The sequence below is a fragment of the Podarcis muralis genome, chromosome 9 (assembly GCF_964188315.1).
Source record: "Podarcis muralis chromosome 9, rPodMur119.hap1.1, whole genome shotgun sequence".
NCBI lineage: Eukaryota > Metazoa > Chordata > Lepidosauria > Squamata > Lacertidae > Podarcis > Podarcis muralis.
In genome coordinates this window covers 28,594,981-28,616,299 of record NC_135663.1, presented here as the reverse complement: position 1 = coordinate 28,616,299, position 21,319 = coordinate 28,594,981, and the positions used below count along the sequence as shown (strand labels likewise).

Sequence of the window (21,319 nt, the reverse complement as noted above, 5' to 3'; positions counted from 1 at the left end):
GAATGTTGCCCTCAGGCCGAAAGAGATTCCTAACCCTTGATACAGGCCCTCATATTGTGTCTATATGCATTCTTCTCCATGATTAATAGTTTCAGGAAGGAAGTAGTCACAACAGTGAATAATTTGCATGGGGGGTGTGGGGAATATCCTTTTGGGAGGAGAAATATATTTCAAAAGCTGTAATATTAGTTTTATTAATTTTTAGGGGCTGATTATATCCCATCACTGGGGGCAGGGGAATGGAATTCCCAGAGCAGCTTACAAAATTTCAAAACACAATAAAACAAGTAAATAGCATACACAAAATGCTAAAACTGAGAAATCCGCTTCCCTGCAACCACATGCTAAAGCTCTGGTGTCAGTGGATCCTGGAGGAGGGCCACAGATGAAGATCTTAGCACAAGAACAGACACATGTAGAGACAGGCCTTTAAGGATCTGCTACGTAAATAGTTTGGCTCTTATGCTGAAGCCCCTTAAGAGACTAACCAGTCTATGATGGCAGGGATTCCAAAATTATTCTGTTCTGTTTATAGAATTAACCAAAGTAAACGAAGATAAATGGTGTATTTGGATTAAAGATAAAGGCTTCATATTGTCTGAGGGCAAGTGTATTGATGGAATAATGAGCATACCATGTAGACTCATAGACGCCCTGAAACAAGGGGCTAATTCATTCTAATAACATGAGGGAACCAGGCTCAAAAGATGTGGGAAAGAGGTATCTCTTGTGCTGTCCTGGGCAAGGAAAATAAGTGCAGCTTTTGGTATATAGAGCAGAATCTCAGTTTTCACTTGGCTCAAGGTGTGTGTGTGAGTTTAAGAAATTCTACTACATTCTAAGCAATTCTAGACTCCACCACCTTGCTTCCTCAAGTGATTTCGTTCTGGAGTTGGTCCTATCTAGTCCGCTGCTAACATTCAAAAGAACTGTCTTTGGTGTTTTCATGTCATCAGGCAAGTAGAGGTGATAATGATGGATACCCTGAAGTTTTGGGTTTTCGGGTTGTTTTAAAAAAGAGGGTTGTACATGAGTTGTACATTTTGATTGCTTTAATTAGCCCACAATGTTGCATTTTGTCAAATGTTTTAAATGTTTGACTTCTGGGTTTGCGGCGTTCGGGAACCAATTTGTTTGACAACTAAGCCTTTCAAGAACCAAAGTATCTCTCTCTCTCTCTCTCTCTCTCTCTGTGTGTGTGTGTGTGTGTGTGTGTAAAAACATTTATACATAGAGCCATACAATAAAAGCCATATACAAAATTGAAATCAGCTATTATGGAAAACTGTGTTCTTAATTACCTGTATAAGCCTGAAGGGATCAAAGAGTTTTCAGCAGGCGCATAAAAGTTGAAGCAGAAGGTGCCTTTGAAGCCGTGTTACGTAAATCACAAAAAATAGATTGGAACATTATTGATATGTAGAGAGGGTTTGTATCCTGCCACTTCCAGTGACTGTCTCTCAGAACTGCTGACAAGTACTTCTGTGTAAAAAATAAAAATCGTAAAATACCCATACTGTCTATATAAGGACAACATAAAGCAGAGCACAAACTACTGCCAGCAAAACAAAAGTCAGGTTAAAATGATTTATTGAACCAAAAATATAAAAAGCCTGGGCAAAATTGGAAAAGGTATTTGCCTTTCCCCCCAACCCTCCCCCCCCCACTGAAGTTGGTGCCAGAGAGTGTATTCCAAAGTTTGGGGCCACCACCAAGAAAGCATTGTTTTGGGTTGCCGCCCACCCACCTCAGCTCTGATGCCCAGAACAGGGCCCCTGAGGCAGATCTGTGTAGTGAAGCAGGTTTTTAATGAAACAGGTGGTAATTTTGTTACATTCGGCACAGAAACATGTGTGTATACCTTTAAGAAGTTTCTGGGATTAATTGGCTGCAGGTGACCGTTGCTATAAAGGAAAAAAGCTGAGTTTTGTTGCCTGCCTGCAGGAATAACATCCACCAGAGTTTGTGTTTATTTGCTTAGTAATAAAGTCTTCGTTTTAGTTTGGGTTTTTACACCTATGTCTCCTGGAGTCACTCTGTCCTCTGCCACCGGCTGGAAATCCCCCTCCAACAGGTTATGGGCCCAGTCCCCAGTCCTGAGTGGGCAGAGACAGAGCGTGAAAAGAACCCAGAGACTGGAAGCAACTCAGTGTTTCTCAAGCAGCTGGCTGTGTGAAGGCATCGGCAGGGAGTGTCTGTTTGGGACCAGGAGCCGAACTTTTTTTCAAGCCACGTGTGAGTAAGGACTGAGTGGAAAGCTGAAAGCTGGGTGGTGCCATGGCTGGACTTGGAGCTGGAGCTCAAGGGGGAGCTTCCTATTTTCCAGTAGAGAAACTGGGAGAGTCCAATTATATGTCATGGAGTTTACAGATGCAGGCGTTTTTAAAGAAAGAACAATGTTGGACTGTTATTGTTAACCCTCCTGTAAAAGAGGAGGATGAAGAAGTAGATGAAGCAGACCAAAGGCTGGAGGACAAAGCCTATGCCAATTTAATTTTGAGTTTAGAGAAGTCTCAGTTATCTCATGTGCGAGACCTTGAAACAGCAAGTGAGATTTGGCAAGCATTGAGAGCGATACATATTAGAGACACTGCTGGCAGCAAAATTACTCTAACGAGAGCTCTGTACCGAGCCAGACTAAGTGAGGGTGAATGTGTTTCAACACATCTTCAAAGAATGCGTGATTTATTTTCACAGTTAAATGAACTTGGGGAACATTTTTCTGAACAGAGAAAAGTTTATATTGTGCTGTCTTCACTTCCTGAGTCATGGGACAATTTAGTGATGACTCTGGAAGCAATCCCAGAAAGCCAATTAACAATGCATTTCTTAACTGGGCGTTTGCTTGATGAGGAGGAAAGACGCCATGAGAGGAAGGCCACAACCCCTCACCGTAACTCCAGAAATGGGAGGCAGTCCAGTAAAAGATATGCAACTGATGAGGAGCGGCAACCTAAAGAGGTTGTAGACCACAGAGAGGAAGCAGCTTTCACAGTCAGAAGATGCTATCGTTGTGGGTCAACCAAGCATTTAGTACGACAGTGCACTGTGTCTGTGGGAGAAAATACAAGACAAGGGCGGCCTGCGTTTGCTGGGAAGTGAGGAGACAGGAAGAGTCAAGTCCAGTATGTTTCTGCAGCAGTTCGAGGCACCAGTCACGACGTTGGACAAGACTGGATTTTAGACTCAGCAGCGACAAACATTTTTGTTAAGTCTGCACAAACCCTTGTAGAAAAGCAGCCTTGTAAATCTGTAAATGTAGTACTAGCTGATGGAACAGTGCATGAGTCAGCTGGAAAGGGTAGCGTGAATATCAACTGTTTAAGTACCAAGTTTACCAATGTTTTATGTGTACCAAGTTTAGAAAATAATTTGCTTTCAGTAACAAGTCTTGTTAAGCAGGGATTTAAAGTAACCTTTTCTGGTTCAGGCTGTAGAATAGAGAAAGCTGGAAAAGTGGTTACAGCGTCACTACAAAATGGTTTGTTTGTTTTGAAAGACCAGCTAGTAAGTGAGTCTGGGGCATGTGTTAAAGCCTGTAATAGAGCCTTGCATGATGAGTGCCAGCATCTGTGGCATCGTCGTTTGGGGCATGCCAATTTCCGCAGTATTGCAAAAATGCCAGAATTAAGCAAGGGAATTAAAATGAAAAAATGTTCAGTTTTTCTAGACTGCAATACCTGCAAGGAGTCTAAAAGTAAGCGAGGGTCTTATCCTGAAAGTACTAGAATTAGCAAGAGGCCATTTGCTTTAGTACATTCAGACCTTTGTGGGCCATTTGCAGAGTCTGAAGGAGGAGCAAAGTTTTTTTTTGTTCTTGTGGATGATTATAGCCGGTATACTTGGGTATATTTGTTAAAACACAAAAGTGAAACTGGTCAACTGATTAAGAATTGGGTCAACTATATAGAAAGGCAGTTTCCTTACAAAGTTACCCAGTTGCAAAGTGACCGTGGAGGCGAGTTCATGTCTGAAGCCCTCCAAGTTTGGTTGAAAAAGCGTGGTATTAGTCACCGTAAATCGTGTCCTTTTTCGCCTGAAGAAAATTCAGTTACAGAACGCAAGATAAGATCTTTACAAACAATGCTAGATTCAATGCTATGTGATTCTGGCCTATCCAGGAAGTATTGGGGGGAAGGAATTCTGTGTGCTAACTACATACAGAACAGATTGTTTCATTCTACCATAAACAACACCCCTCATTTTTTGCTTTATGGTAAAAAACCCTTTTTGGACCATGTTAAAACTTTTGGTTGCTGGGCTTGGGTTCACATCCCAAAAGGACAGAGAAGGAAAGGAGAGCCCAAGGCAAAGAAACTTAGGTTTGTTGGCTATCAAACTTGGTCAAAGGGGTATCGTTTTGCACTAGGGCGTGGCAGAGTTGTAATATCAAGACATGCAGAGTTTTGTGAGCAAGATGGTTGGGTTCGTTTACATGGAAATTCAGAAGTTGTGTTATCTTCTGATGATACAGATAAATTTGTGAAATCTGAGGAAGAAAAGCCACAAATTAAAGAAGGTTCTGAAAGTGACAGTGATGAGGATTCAGGGGATGAGGATCCCAGTACACAATCTCCTAAAGCTGAACCAATTTCTCCTGAGCAGGATAAATCAGAAGGGGAAGATAGTTCAGAGGGGGAGAGTGTTCAAGTTAGAAGGTCACAAAGAAGCAATAAGGGGGTACCTCCAGAAAGGTTTACTATACAAGAAGCTAAAACTGTTGATGTGAAAAAGGAACCTCGTGATTATGAGGAAGTTTTAAAGTTACCACACCAGGAAATAGTAAGGTGGAAAAATGCAATGAAAGCAGAAATGAAATCTTTAGCAGAACACAATGTCTTTACCATTGAGCCATTGCCAGAAGGAAAAAAGGCAGTGGGCTGTAGATGGGTGTATAAAATAAAACATTTGGCAGATGGTGATGTTAAGTACAAAGCCAGACTGGTAGCACAAGGCTTTACTCAAAGAAAAGGTGAAAGCTTTGATGAAACCTTTTCTCCTACTGCAAGGAGTGAAAGTGTACGCTTATTGCTAGCTCTTGCAGCACAACGTGGGTTTAAGGTAAACCATTTTGATATTGAAACAGCTTATCTTAACGCAAATCTGCAAGAAGAAATTTTTATGAATCAAGCGCCAGGTTTTGAGGCAGGAGAACAGAATTCTGTATATAGGCTGAACAAAGCAATTTATGGGCTCAAACAGTCAGCTAGAAATTGGAACGAATGTCTTGATAATGCTTTAAAAAATCTTGGTTTTAAAAGAAGCTTAGCTGATAACTGCTTGTACACTAAAGGAAAGGGTGATAAACAAGAATTGTGTTTGTGTTATGTTGATGATTTGCTTTACTCTACAAAAAGTGACAAGCAAGTGGAAAAATTTGCAGAACAACTAAGAAAGGAATTTAAAGTAAGAGATTTGGGTCCAGTAAAAAATTATCTCGGTTTAGAAATTCAAAGAACAAACGATGGAAGTTTTTTGTTGAGTCAAAAAGACAAAATAATGGAGTTACTTGAAAGAAACAATATGCAAAACTGCAAGGGAGTAAAAACTGTTGGTGTAAAGCAGAGTTCCGTGCCCAGCGGAAGGATGAGGAGTACGTACTACATACTCCATATTGCTTTATTTACAGTTCAAAGCAGATATATTACAGAAAGACATCTTGCCTCTGCCGGAGCAGATAATGCATCCTCTCTCCTCGACAGCTTGGAGAGAATCACACAGTGAAAAACAGGAAACCAGTGTACGTCACATCCAGTCTCCCTTTCCCGTGAGAAACTCCAACAGTACAGACTGTGGAATGTAAACACCTGTCTCGTGACAAGCCCTTTCGCTGCACAGTGAAGGAAAGCAGAAACCAACATCCTCCCCCTTTCTGTGAACATCACTGGGCAGCGTGTTCGTACAATATCAGTACAAACCCAACTTCTGCACCTAGGTACAGTGTTGATCCCTTGATACAATCTTGGACAATACATCAGCAGGAATTTCATTACCTGGCATATAGGACACCGTTACGAGTCCCTTCTGAATACATTCCCTAGCATGCTGCAACTTTAATTGCAAGTGCTTCGTGCTTTGCTTACAACCTTCAGACTTCAGCAAAGCTAAACATGCTTTGTTGTCCTGGTAAACCTGGATTGGACATTTGACAGGAATTTTCATATCTTTGCACAATTGTATCAACCATTCACAATCCTTTAGTGAATAAGACAGTGCATTCAGTTCAGCTTCACAAGTACTTAAGCTAACTGTTGTTTGCTTCTTGCATGACCAATCAAACAGACCCTGATTGTACATGTAGCAAACTCCAGACGTACTTTTCCTGTCTGTAGTGTCACTTCCAAAACTTGCATCTGCAAATATTTCAAGACCACCAGACTTCTGATTGTTAAATCTCAGTCTGTAATGCATAGTGCCTTTCAAATACCGCGCTATGCGTTTCAGAGCTTTCCAATCCTTGACACTAGGATTGTTGACTTGTCTGCTTAGCAAATTACAGCTAACAGCAATGTCTGGTCTTGAACATCTGGCAATGAAGTTTAGCTTGCCTAGCACACTTCTGTATAGTGTAGTGTCAGAAAATGCTTCTTCAGTGTCATCTACCTGATAACCTGTTGTCATCGGTGTGTCTACAGGGTTAGCATCCATCAGGTTTAGTTTGTTTAACACATCAGCAATTTTCCGTGACTGGTGTACTAGAATGTTACCATCTTGATCTCTCTCTATTTCCAGAGATAGGTAGTTGTTTACCTCACCAAGATCTTTCATGTCAAAGTGCTCTTTCAGTTGAGCTAGGGCGTTATTGTACATTGCGACATCTTTCCAAAAGAATAATAAATCATCAACATAAAACAAACAGTACAGTTTCTTTTGCCCCTCCTCTTTGACAAATACACATGGATCAGCTTTCCCTTGCTGAAAACCTAGAGAAAACAATACTTCAGTGAGTTTTGTGTGCCAACACCGTGCACTTTGTTTGGGCCCATAAAGGGATTTCTTCAGAGCACAAACAAATCCCTGTTTTACCTGTACGCCATCAGGTGGAAGCATATAAAGTGATTCATCTAGAGATCCGTACAGAAAAGCTGTATTAATATCATGGTGACTAATGTGTAGATTTTCCTCTGCAGCTAGCTTGAGCATAAGCCTAATGCTTTCATACCTCACTGTGGGTGAGTAGGTCTCGTGATAGTCTTCACCTGGTACCTGTGCAAAACCTCTGGCTACCAATCTGGCTTTGTGTCTGACTATCTTGCCATTTTGATCTGTCTTCGCTTTGAAGACCCATTTGCTTCCAAGCAGTTTCATTCCTGGAACTACTGGAACTAGCTCCCATGTTTTGTTCCTTTCTAAGGAATCAAGCTCAGCCTTCATGGCATTTAACCATGGCTCAGCTTCCTTTGAATCCAAACCCTGGATTTCTTGGAAACTTGAAGGTTCAAATACCTTCTTGGAGCTTTTAACAGCTGTTACTGCTATCGTAGCAAACTCATCAGCAAATCTCTTTGGAGGTCTGCCCTTTGTGGCTCTCTGTGACCTACGAATTAGCCTTAAGTCTTCAACACTCTCCTCTTCCTTCTTAGGAGAAAAACGACCTATTGTGAACAATGGTTCCTCCAATTCTTGATCAGAGCTTTCAGAGGGTCGCATAGAGGCTTTCGCACTCTTGAAATCCTCTGAATCACCCGATTCAGTTTCAGATTCAGACTCAGAACCTTCATCAGTGGATGTGGGTTGTTGTGGTTGCTTTTGACTATCCTCAGTCTCATCACTGTCATCAGGATAACATTGGAAAATTCCCACATTCTCCCCCCACTTTGCATTGTACTCAACACTTCTCGTGAGCTTAATTGTCTTAGAGTCAGTCATCATTATTCTGTAAGACCCTTTCTGATAACCTAAAAAGATACCATGCAATCCACGCTTGTCTAACTTGGAATTTTGTGGTGAATGAACCCACATGTCAGAACCAAAAATTTTCATGTGTTTGATGTATGGCTTCTTGCCAAACATCTTCTCATAGGGGGTACAACCAATCGCTGAAGATAACCTGCGATTGTAACTGTAAACAAAACACGAGAGAGATTCGGCCCAATAACTCTCTGGAAGATTGGCATCATGCAGCAAGGTTTTTAACCCTTGAAGCAATGTCTGATTTGCCCGTTCCGCAAGTCCATTCTGCCATGGCGAGCGAGGACTAGACAAATCGTGTTGAATTCCTTTCTCAGTCAGAAAAGCTTCAAACTGCTGAGAAGTGAATTCTCCCCCGCGATCACTGAACAGAGTTTTTATCTTCTTACCATGCACATTTTTCAACCAAGCACAGAATTCCTTGAACCTAGGAAAAGCCTCTGATTTCTGCTTGAGATTGTACACAAAAATATATCTAGAAAATGCATCAATGAGAACCATGAAGTACCTATTTCCACCCAAAGAGGGCGATAGTGGTCCAACCAAATCTGCATGAACAACCTGGTATGGTTCCGAGGCTTGCCTACTAGACACCTTACCTTTCGCAGCCATTTTCACCTTGTTTGCTGCACATGCTTTGCACTTCATGTGGTACTTGCAGGGTTTAATAGTCATACCTTCAACCAAGGCAGGCATTTTAGATACTGCCTCAAAATGCAAATGACCAAATTTTCGATGAAAATCATGAATACATTCTGCATGCAAACTTTTGTTAGAACCTGCAATACAACAAGTATCATCCTGCACAACATCATCATAATACAAAACAAACAAACGATCAACATATTCAGCATGCAATTCATAGTCATTTTTCTTTGTGATGATGCACTTCTTGTTCTTGAAGGACACGTCAATGTTCCGCTCAATCAGCTGTCCAACGCTGAGAAGATTATGTTTGGCGTCTGGCACGTAAAGGACATTCTGTATCGATAAGTCCAAACTGTGAAGAACAACAGTTCCGTAGCCTTTACTGGGAATAGTGTGGTCATCCGCCTGGTGAATCGCACCTTCCTGCGGTGTAAAAGACACAAACAGTCTCTTATCATTGCACATGTGGTGGGTCGCCGCTGAATCAACAACGAAGAAAGATCTAGACGTCTTCCGGATCTCTGCAACCTTTGGAGTGAAGCGTGAAACCATAGCCTTGTGCTGCGTTGTCCTAGACACCGGACCTTTGCCTTTGCCTCGGCCTTTTCCGCGCGATGAGCTTTCGCTGCGCTGCTCTGTCTTGGCCCTGGGATATCTGCATTCCCTCTTCATATGGCCTAGACGTCCACATGAGTAGCATTTCACTGCCTTCAAAGCTTTGGCGCCATCTGGTGGTTCCACTGCACTATGGGATGACGTCTGTGAAGACTCCCCCTTGCCCATGCAGCTAGCACCCCGGCGATCTGCTTCATTTAAAACCACGGCAGTAACAAAGTCCACTGTCAGCTGAGCTGTTGGCTGCACAGCAATCTGGGTTGCAACAGACTCCCAACCTGAACCCAAAGATTGTAGTATCATGAAAGAATACACAGCCTCTGGAAAGTTGAGTCCTCTCTGTTGCAGCTCATGTCTCAGATTTTGCATCTCCATCAGATGTAAACGCACATCTCCACCTTCAGCAAGAGCCATATTATGCAGCTTGTTAAAGTAAAACATAGTAGATCCAGCTTCTGTCCTTAAGTGAGCCCCTCTCAAAGAGTCCCAAATTTCTCTGGCTGAGGTCTTATCACGCAATAGACAGAGCTCTTCTGGGGATACTATCAATGTAAGTGTTCCCCGTGCTTTGGAATCCTTAGCTTTCCATGCATCTGTAACTGGAGCTGGGGGGGTTTCTGTAATCACCTCAAACAAACCCTCTTTCCGCAGAATTGCCTCTGCATACAGAACCCAGTCCGCATAATGTTTCTTGTTGAGCTTAGGAATCCCACAAGCATCCTGAAGGGCCATCATGACTCTGGCATTAGCCTTCAGCGTCATATATGCTGCTTCAAATCTTGCTGCGTCACTGCTGCAGCTGCTTCATTCCAAAAGCGCACTTAAAAGTTACTTTCGATTTCCCCAGCATAGTAACTTGAGCCTGGGAGCCTTTTGCGTATTCCCGGCAAAACGGCTTTAAAAGTTCAAAGTCCAGCCATAAAGCCATTAACTGGAAGCTGGCAGGCTGCCCGGAGCAGGAGTACATACCTCATCAATCACTTTTACGCGCAGATCTGTCCCTCTGCATTCCGATCCTTTGCCGGCACTCCGATTCGACTTCTGGGCCCATAACCACGTGTTGGTGTAAAGCAGAGTTCCGTGCCCAGCGGAAGGATGAGGAGTACGTACTACATACTCCATATTGCTTTATTTACAGTTCAAAGCAGATATATTACAGAAAGACATCTTGCCTCTGCCGGAGCAGATAATGCATCCTCTCTCCTCGACAGCTTGGAGAGAATCACACAGTGAAAAACAGGAAACCAGTGTACGTCACATCCAGTCTCCCTTTCCCGTGAGAAACTCCAACAGTACAGACTGTGGAATGTAAACACCTGTCTCGTGACAAGCCCTTTCGCTGCACAGTGAAGGAAAGCAGAAACCAACAATGGAAATAGTTTTTTTCAAAAATGAAGGAGAATGCACAGAACCTGTAAATCCTGAAATGTACCATTCAATAATTGGAAGTTTATTATACATTTCATTGTGGAGCAGACCAGATTTGAGTTATGCAGTTGGAATACTAAGCAGACTAGTAAGCTGTCCTACAGAAAATGCCTGGAAAGGTTTAAAATGTATTTTCCGGTATCTAAAGCAAACACTTGATTATTGTTTAAGATTACCATCTTCAGGGTCCACAAAATTGCAGTGTTACGTTGACAGCGATTGGGCCAACCTGCCTGATAAAAAATCAATTTCTGGAATGGTATTTCAATTTGGGGATTCTTTGATAGGTTGGAAATCCAAAAAACAAAGTATCGTGGCCACATCATCAACAGAGGCCGAATACTGTGCATTGTCGGAATTATGTAATGAAGTAAAATTTTATGTTCAGATCCTCAAGGATATAAACATACAGTGTGATTATCCCGTTCAAGTTATGGAAGATAATCAAGCCGTAATAACTTTGTCTGGGTCTGACCTGTTTAGAAACAAATCAAAGCATTTGGAAATTAAATATCAAAATGTAGCTGAAAATGTAAAACAGAACCAGATAATGCTGAAGTATTGTGAAAGTACACAAAATGTGGCGGATGTATTTACAAAAGCGTTAACCTTTGAAAAACATGCACGACTGGTAGCAAAGTTGGGAGTTGCTGTGTGTGATATGTAAATATGTTCTGTTCTGTTTAAAATACTATTGTTTCTGTTTGAATGAGAGGGGGTGTTAGAGGACATTCGGCACAGAAACATGTGTGTATACCTTTAAGAAGTTTCTGGGATTAATTGGCTGCAGGTGACCGTTGCTATAAAGGAAAAAAGCTGAGTTTTGTTGCCTGCCTGCAGGAATAACATCCACCAGAGTTTGTGTTTATTTGCTTAGTAATAAAGTCTTCGTTTTAGTTTGGGTTTTTACACCTATGTCTCCTGGAGTCACTCTGTCCTCTGCCACCGGCTGGAAATCCCCCTCCAACAAATTTTGTGTCCCATTTCCAGTGCTTTTTTATGGGGGTATGAGGGTACTCAAGGGTATGCAGTACCGGCACCTTTCTTTCTGGAAGAGAAGTACTGTCAACATCCATTTTACACTTCTTTGCAATCCATTAGTAATTGTGCAGGGCAACAGTGAAAGCTCATAGTGCTGAATAAATGCACCATTAACTTTTCATAAATTCACTGGTGTGCATTGTGATGAAGGAAATATTAGCTGATATGGCTGATCAATATCCCTAGACTACAATCTTGCCTGAATTCAGTGTAGCTTGGGTTGGGTGTCTAGCTGAAAGAAGAACTGCAGCCTTACTACAAGAGGGGGAAAAATCTTTTCTTTTAAAAATACTTCTGTCTTTATGATCACTTGTCTATATAATGTGTTACACTGTTGTTCCAGGAATTTCTACCTGTGGAGCATGTGAAAGGGGTTTTTTTTGGGGGGGAGGGGGGAGATTGCAAAACAAACCACTTAATTTTTTTAAAAAACCTGCCCTATACCTGTTGAATTTGTCTGCAAATTCAACATACAGTGGTGCCTCGCAAGACGAAATTAATTCGTTCTGCGAGTTTTTTCGTCTTGCGATTTTTTCCGTCTTGCGAAGCACGGTTTCGGGAAAGTTTTGGAAAAGCTTCAAAAATCACCAAAGTCTTCAAAAACCTCAAAAAAGGCTACCACACCGCGTGCTATGAGTTGCTCCTCGAAGTCAAGTCGCAACTGTATTAACGGTGTTAAGAAAAAGGAAACAAACTTGCAAGACGTTTCCGTCTTGCGAAGCAAGCCCATAGGGAAAATTGTCTTGCGAAGCAACTCAAAAAACCAAAAACCCTTTCGTCTTGCGAGTTTTTTGTCTTGCGAGGCATTCGTCTTGCGAGGTACCACTGTATTAAATTCAGCGTTGAGACTAGTGAAAGACTGTAGCTCTGTGATAGAATGTCTACCTTGCATGCAGAACATCTCAGGTTCAATCCTAGCATCACCAGGTAGGACTGGGAAATACTTCTGCCTGTCAATGCAGACATTACTGAGGCAGATGGTGTGACTCTGCATATGGCAGCTTTTTATGATCCTAAGACTATAGAAAGGAAGCATTTTAAAGCATGATAACGAATCTATTATCAACTTCTAACTTAAAATGTATTTATACACTTCTTAACATAGGAGTGTTCTGGGTTTCAGTTAGCGAAATGTATGAAAAAAGCAATCAGTTAATAACTTAAGTTATGACAGATTGAGTAAAAAAAGTGGGCAGTGTAGTTTTCCTGTATTTACCAGATGGCCATGTTCCTGATGGGTTGGATTTTCTCTCTCTTTTTCAAATCATCTATTTATATAGTTCCAAACAAAACACACAAAGCTGATAATTCAATAGGAATGTGAATTTATGTTCAGAAAGGGAACCAAAGAGCATCATACCAGTTTGCTAACCCCAGAATTAGTTTTGCCCTGCCAAATAGGTGTGTGCAGTGCAACATGCCTACTCAGAAGTAAGACTCATTTAGTTCAATGACTCATTCCACCAAAATGTATACAGTGGTACCTCGGGTTACATACGCTTCAGGTTACATATGCTTCAGGTTACAGACTCCGCTAACCCAGAAATAGTACCTCGGGTTAAGAACTTCGCTTCAGGATGAGAACAGAAATCGCATGGCGGCGGCACAGCAGCAGCAGGAGGCCCCCATTAGCTAAAGTGGTGCTTCAGGTTAAGAACAGTTTCAGGTTAAGAACGGACCTCCGGAACAAATTAAGTTCCTAACCCGAGGTACCACTGCATAGGATTGCAGCCACAGTTGCTCTATGGGATCTTCCAGGGCATGTTGGCAGGGTAAATGTTTTAAATGCACACTGTGAAGAACATCCAAGAAGCAGCACTGGAGATCCAAAGAAAGAAACATGGGATGCAAGGTGAAAGGAACATGGAAGGAATATGATTTTACCCCCATAAGAGTAGGCAGCATTGTACATTTATTATTGCTCCTCTTTCCTACAGAATTGTTCCATGAACATGTTGGTAATAACAAAAAAAATTCCTTCCAGTAGCACCTTAAAGACCAACTAAGTTAGTTCTTGGTATGAGCTTTCGTGTGCATGCACACTTCTTCAGATACATGCACACGAAAGCTCATACCAAGAACTAACTTAGTTGGTCTTTAAGGTGCTACTGGAAGGAATTTTTTTTGTTTTGACTATGGCAGACCAACACGGCTACCCATCTGTATGTTGGTAATAGGTGCTGGAATATCATCTTTTGCCAAATCGATTGCTTGCCAATAATGAGTTGATGTTCCCTGAAGAATGTGAGCTTGTAACTAGAAATTCACTTGTCCCCCCCCCCCCCCAGCTTTTGGAACGTATCCCTCTTCAGTTAGCGGGAGGGACAACTTTCAAAGATTGCTTAGTAATTTGCTAAGTTTGGGGGGAGGCACACCCCAGAATTCATTGGCCACAACCAAGTGGTGATTAAGAGGTTTCTGGGTATATTCAAGGAAGTACAATAAATTACTGCAGGAGACTGAACCCATATTAAACAACATCTATCTTCCCACCTACCTACAGCTATGCAACTTTGGCTCATATTATCGTTTCATCCTGCGTTACAGCAGATTTCAAAAGTAAATCACATAATGATCACAGCATAAAGAGAGGTTCTTAAAGTTGTAGAAAATGTGCCTTACATCAAACCACTTCGTGACACATTTCAGATTCCAGCACTGGAAGAAAATGATGATGACACACTTCGTCAGTGCTTAGTCCCATCTGCTAGTCCTCCTACTCTACTTCACAAAACTGTAGCAATTTCATATGCCCCACGGATAGACCACTGTCACGAATCTCACAGAACTAGCCATTGTGATCTAAGTTATTTGAAGGATATAACGCAGGCCCATGGGCCACAAGCAGCCCACGGGGGTCATTTAACTGGCTCACGAGCCGCCCCCAAATCAAGCCGCCTGTTTGGAGAGTCCCTGTACACTCCGCTAAAGTGGTGCAGCGTGGCACGGGGACTCACTTCCGTGGTGCCAGAAATTGTGTCTGCGCATGCTCAGACGCTGGAAATCGCAGCCGCACATGCTCATGCACACGAGCGATCCGGCCCATGGAGGGATCGCCTCTGGAGTGAACCAGCCCAGGCAAGGTAAACCTTGCTCACCCCTGATATAACGTAAAAGAAATATGCCTTTATAGACTAATAGTCCCTTCTCTCTCTCTAGTGTTTTATTTGTTCAGTATTGTTGTACATAGTAGTTGAGGCGAACTCAGTTCCGTTCACTGCATGAACTGAAGACTTTGTTAAAGTAGATAATTAAAGTAGTGAAATAAATAAAGTAGATAGATAGATACAGTGGTACCTCAGGTTAAGAACGTAATTCGTTCTGGAGATCCATTCTTAACCTGAAACTGTTCTTAACCTGAGGTACCACTTTAGCTAATGGGGCCTGCCGCTGCGCCACGCGATTTCTGTTCTCATCCTGAAGCAAAGTTCTTAAACCAAGGTACTATTTCTGGGTTAGCGGAGTCTGTAACCTGAAGTGTCTGTAACCTGAAGCATCTGTAACCCGAGGTACAACTGTAGATAGATAGATGATAGATGTCTCCCAGATCTAGTTACACAGGTAGCCCAACACACATGAGAAAACATGCTCAAGCTACTGCATGAGTGGGCTTCTCCAATCAAGTCACAGTAACATTTTTCATTGAAGTCAAAGGGGAACACCTTTCATCAGATCTCCTGTGGGTACAAGGTTCCATACTAGGTCATGCAGGGCAGTACCAGGGACAGCTCCTAGTGCAAATTCCAGGAAGCAATGAAAGTTGCTTCCTGATTTGTCTGAGCTAGTTGAATAGTGATGCAACTTCTGCTGGTTCTCCTAGCTCTGCCCAAGACTTTAAAGTGGCAGAACTCTGACTTGGAGCCTGGCCCTCAAATGTCTTCTCCTGCGCCCTCTGACTTCTTTGTCAACAGCTTTTAGGGGTGTGATTCCAGTTTATACATCATAAACTACTGTTCCTTTGTAACTTCTGCACATGTCATGGAGAACATCTGACTGCACCTTATCTAAGACTATAATTCCTTAAGGTTATTATAATGAATCACCACATTTAGATTCTTTAAGATGTAACGGGACATGGAACTCAGAATCTGACTGTGCAATTGAGTCTTCACATTAGAATAAGGTACTGAGAGAAATTCCTAAACCACCACAGGATCTGTACTGACTGGTGCAAAATTCTTGCATGTATCTATTGCTTCCTCCACAGCTCTTTTTAAAGCTATAGCTCTACTCTACTAGTTCAAATTGATTTCACTCAGATATTATGAGAAAAATTTGGTCAGAAGTGGCTAAGGAAATTAACTGATTTCACCTTAAAAACCCCTTTTTGGAATTAATTTGGAATTAGCAAATGTAATAATTGGCACAGATCCTTATCTCCCCATCTCTCCCAATTGACATTTTGCTTTGAAGCACCAATGGTCTGGACTTCAAAGTGCAGTGTTGGGCTGTTTGAAAGGCCTTTTGCAAACACCCCAACACTGGTCTTTAAACCTCCAGTTTTGAGGCCCACACTGCTCTTTGAATCCTCTGAAAACCCATGGTTTAGAGAGCAGCACAGAGATGTTTATAAAAGGGCTTTCAAATAGCCCTACACTAAGCTTTAGCTGTGTGCAGTCAAACCAAGCAGAATTTAGCCACCACCAATTGATTATTAAACATATACAGTAAACAGTCTTAAGTTTGGAAGATACATGATTGCTGCTTCTGATCAATCACCAGCAGGAATTAAGCAATGTTCAAGAGCAATGCCCGCCTGAACAATGTTTCCTTTTATTTGTACTGACATTTCAGAGTACAAATTCTCCTTCATAATGTAACTTAAACCATATCTTTTTAATGCAATATGATTGTGTGTAATCATAATGCCCTGACTTTGACATAAAAAACATAGCAAGCATTCTTCTTTTTCATGACTTTCTACCATCCACATAGCTCGTAGCAGGCTCAGCCCTCTGCTTTTAATTACAGAATGGTCTGCATGTTCTTCTTTTGGCACAAATTATAATCTGTTTTATGTCATAATTTAGCTTGTATAAACCACTGTGCATTTTCAACTTATTTTTGTTACTTTAAAATAAACCAAGCACACTGTACATATTATTATTATTTTTAGACAAGGTGTCTGGTTTTCTCACTGTTTACATTAAATAATCCAATGTGCTTTTTATTTTATTTTAATCCAGTGCTTTTTTAAAAAATAAAAATATAAGGGAAATGTCTTCACTTTTTAAAAACCCATCATTTCCCAAGAAACAAGGAGGACCCTTAAACCCCTGCTGACATCTTTGTATTTCATTACACATACAAACACTTGAGTCTGTGGTGGTATCAGTGTTAAGAATGGTTGCCCTGGGTCATAGAGCTTTGAAACATAGAGTGAACAGCACGGAGGCCATCTTCCAATGTTAGGTTTAGCCCTCAAGCCAACTGGGGCTGTGAGTGATATTCTTCCCTTGTTCTTATCACAGAGCCCTGAGAAGAATTTATGCCACTAGTTTGTGGTGATGATCTCCTGACAACTCAGCAGAGAGAGGCCTACTCTCAGTGCATAATAATCAATGGGGCACTTGAGTCTAACAAGCTGTATCGGAAGGACCTTTGCCAGTTGTCAGAATCACAGCCAGCCAGTTGTAAAGTATGTCTCACGGTTGAGGTCCAACCTTGCATCTGCTACATTTCATTTTCACGAAGTTCATTTCACAAGCTGTGAGGTTAGCTAGCCAGACAGGGTTGGAGAGCAAACGACTACAAGAAGTCAGCTGTTTAATTAAGTTGAATTGTTCCAATTAATCAGAGGCACTTGCCCTGAGCAATCAAAAACTTCATAAGCAAGGTGGTATTCTATATCGTACACAGTAGGATGAGCTTAGCTATAATAACACACTAGAATGATCAAGCAGCAGTTGATCAAGTGGCACAAGGATGCCTCAGACATCACTGCTGGAAGGACTGTTTGGCTAGCTTTCCCTGGCACTGACATGGCCTACTAACATCAACAAAGGCAGGCAGGCAGGAACTGCTGACGTGCATGGTACTAACCAAAGAGCCCCCTGCCTCCGTTGTCACCCCCCTGTGGTACCAGTAAGGGTAGGGTTTTCTCAATCATTCTGCAGCAGTGATAGGTGGTTTCCACTAATGGTTTCTACTAGTGGAGCCCTGTCATTGGCTGCTGGATCATTTACCTCAAAGGCTGCATTTGCATGTCACAGTAAGCCATGGCTAGTGGTTGATCAGGAAAATGCAGAGTATTCCTCCTTACTAGTAAATGGAAGCAACAGTGATCCTTGGGTTTTGTTGCAATGGCATTAGAACAGGAATGAAATGTTAAACTTTCGGGCAAAGAAGATAAGATGGTCTTCTTTTTTGGAAAAAAAAGAGGAAATTGAAAAGGAGAAGGCAATAAAATTTGCTCAGGAAGCAGAAGGATCTCTAAAAATTGCAAGCAGGGACAAGTTCCATTCAAGCTTCATCCATGGTTTGTTGTACTACAAACAAACCATGATCAGCAAGTCAATGCTTGTTCTTGACTTACAAATCAGGGTTTGTTTGAGTGAAACAAACCATAATTCCAGATTTGGGCAGAATGCCATGCCAGGAAACATGATTTGTTGTTTCTGTCCACTAGTGGGAAGAAGCATATTGAGAGATATGTATGTATGTGTTCACAGTAAGCCATTGACTGTGGCTTAACGTGATGTGTAAAAGCAAAGTAAAAGAAGGCAGATTTCCTTTCTGAGGGTGGGGTACTAGAATGAATTGCTTTGCACAGTTAAAAAGAGGACACAGTAATAAATAAATCAAAATATTTCTTTTTTATAGTTTAATTTATAAGTCTCTGGGGCCAGGGTTTACATTTTTTATAGAAACATGTTCTAGTTTTAATAGTAAATGTCGGAACTGAGGAGCCTTTTGCCTTTAGCTATAAAGCAAAAGAATTTGTGCTTTTTTTGTAGGTACAGTACAAACTGATCTCAGAGTCTACAGCCATTCCACAATAGGATGAATGAACTCAAGGACATGCTTTCTTAGGGGGTCTCATAAAGGGCAGTTTTCCATGCTGTTAACATCTTACTTTAGCACAGGAAGGGATCCTTTGGCTTTAATACGTGCACGGAACAGTGTTTTTTGTCTGTCAAGTATAGATCATCATGCAAGAGTGATAAAAATGGCATGCACATAAATTGGTTCCTTTTTAAAAGCTGGCTTGTCTTGTTTTCCTTTGCACATATTCCTAGTATCATCTGCCTTGCTCATGTTTCCACTGTGGACCTCAGTGCTTGAACAATCTTGCTGCCCCAAAACTAGATCAATGTAATAATAATAATAATAATAATAATAATAATTTATTATTTGTACCCCGCCCAGCTGGCTGGGTTTCCCCAGACACTCTGGGTGGCTTCCAACAAAGATGAAAAATACACTAAAATGTCACATATTAAAAACTTCCCTGAACAGGGCTACCTTCAGATGTAGCCCAGAAGAGGTAAGGGATGAAGACCCAAGTGTGCCATAGCTCTTACCCGAGGAAGGGTTACAGCTCAGTTGTAGTGCAAATTATTTTCATGCAAAAAGATTCATGTTCAGTCCCTGGCATATCCAGGTAGGGCTGGAAAAAAACCTTTGTCCGCAGCCCTGGGGACTCACTGAGAAATATTGTATAGATAATACTATGCTAGATGGGCCATACTCTGAATTGGTATTAGGAAAGTCAGCTTCCTATGTTTCACCTCTTCAATGAAGGTCAAGATTTCGCATAATAAAACCAGGGCATGGAGCATAAACAGTGATGGATCGTGGGATGTATGTGACCTCTTCTCTCACAAATATCTGCAGTAGATTGTATGGGAAAACTGTTGCTCTGGAGGATTAGTGTGTGGCTACTGGAGTGTTGATGTCTCAGTATATGGGAATTTTTATGAGCTGCTGAGAACCTATACTTGTCCTGATGTTTATGGCTGCTGATGATTTTGGAAATAATCCCTATTGGGAATCTGACTGGAAATGCACTAAACTGACCCTCCATAGTGGTTTTGGGGAGCTACAGGGGGTGTGCTGAGTAGAAGATGTGGGTGGGGCACCCTGTAGGCTTCCACTAGCACACAGAGTCCTTTGAACCTTGGGGGTTTTTTAATGCTTTTGTCCCAAACTGACTTAATGCAGGATGGATTTTTTGTTCACAGATAAGAGTAGTCTTGTAAAAATTTAATGGTGATGTGGTCAGGAATTAAAGGTTTGCTTTCAACAAATCAATAACATTCTGATGGCTTCATCTATGGTTTGATAATCCTGACCAAACATAGGTCTCTGTCTATATCAGGGATGGCCAATGTTATACCCTCCAGATGTTGTTAGAGTAGAACTACCATCATCGCTGGCCTTGCTAGTTGGAGTCAGTGTGAGATGAAGTTCACAACATCTGAGAGCCGCCACAATGGCTTCCCCTGATATATATTGTGTATCACTGACTGTCACTTAGTTTAATGTCGAAATGAGCCTGATTTGTAAAATATTGTAAGCAGATATTTTACCCCTGTAAAACCTCTGTAGGGTTTATCATACCAGTATTTTCCATTGTTGGAAATGTCAGGCTATTAGAGCTGGTTTTCTTCATTTATGGTGGAGCTGTACAAAATATTGAAAGACCATTTTGGAAGCAATTCAGCTGATTTTAGGCTATACTGTACAAGAACTCGATGCACTGACACTTTAAACAGTCAAGGCTTCCTCCAAATAATCCTGGGAACTGCAGTTTGCTAAGAGGGTGTTAGGAGAACCCTATTCCTCTCACAAAGCCACAATTCCCAGAGTAATTTAGCAACCAATACCTCTTACCAAGGAACTCTGGGAACTGTAGCTCTGGGATGGGAATAGAGGTTTCCTAACACCCCTCCGTAGTGCCCTTAGCAAACTACAATTCCCAGGATTCTTTGGGAGAAGAATCCTAGCATGATTTATACTGGCATGATTCTGCTTCAAATGTATAGTGCAGATGGGACTTTGCCAACCAACCTAGTCCCCTCTAACCATGCTGACTGGAGCTGATGGAAGCTGTAGTCCAAACTATCGGAAGGGTTTGGGTTGGCAAAGGCTATTATAAGGTCCCTCCTCCTTCTCTTGAAAATACATGCATTTATTGCACATGCACATTTAGTTCCCCTTGTCATGAGGTTTCTCTATTATGGAAGAGCAACTTCTCTGTTAGTGCTAGTGCTTGTTTGCGTCTTTCATTTTTGTCCTTTGGTGGTACAGTGGTACCTCGCAAGACGAATGCCTCGGAAGACGAAAAACTCGCAAGACGAAAGAGTTTTTCGTTTTTTGAGTTGCTTCGCAAGACGAATTTCCCTATGGGCTTGCTTCGCAAGATGAAAACGTCTTGCAAGTTTGTTTCCTTTTTCTTAAAACCGCTTGAAGAGGTGCAGTTGCAACTTGACCGTGCTTCGCAAGACGAAAAATTCGCAAGACGAAAAAACTCGCATAATGAATTAATTTCGTCTTGCGAGGCACCACTGTACAGCTATTATGTCTGCTTCTTTACCAAGTTTGGTTTTGCTCCTGCTTACCTGATCTGGATAAACCTCTGAAAGTTGGTTTCCTACAGAGGGAAAAGTAATAGTGGCCCAGGCGACCTAGTTAAAAATCTGCTTATACAAAAACACACACACCCATGTTGAGA

At 41.6% G+C, this 21,319-nt stretch overlaps 1 protein-coding gene and 1 long non-coding RNA gene across 4 annotated transcripts in view; one reads left to right on the top strand and one right to left on the bottom strand.

Annotated features, from left to right (window-relative positions):
- Positions 1–1,478, bottom strand: part of LOC144328859 (uncharacterized) — a 31,722-nt gene extending 30,244 nt beyond the window's left edge. For all 3 annotated transcript variants that reach the window (XR_013394167.1, XR_013394166.1, XR_013394165.1), the window contains exon 1: positions 1,302–1,478. This is a non-coding gene — a long non-coding RNA (uncharacterized LOC144328859). The remainder of the gene's footprint in view (positions 1–1,301) is intronic.
- Positions 1–21,319, top strand: part of PDE5A (phosphodiesterase 5A) — a 124,885-nt gene that overhangs the window by 16,930 nt on the left and 86,636 nt on the right. The window lies entirely within an intron of this gene.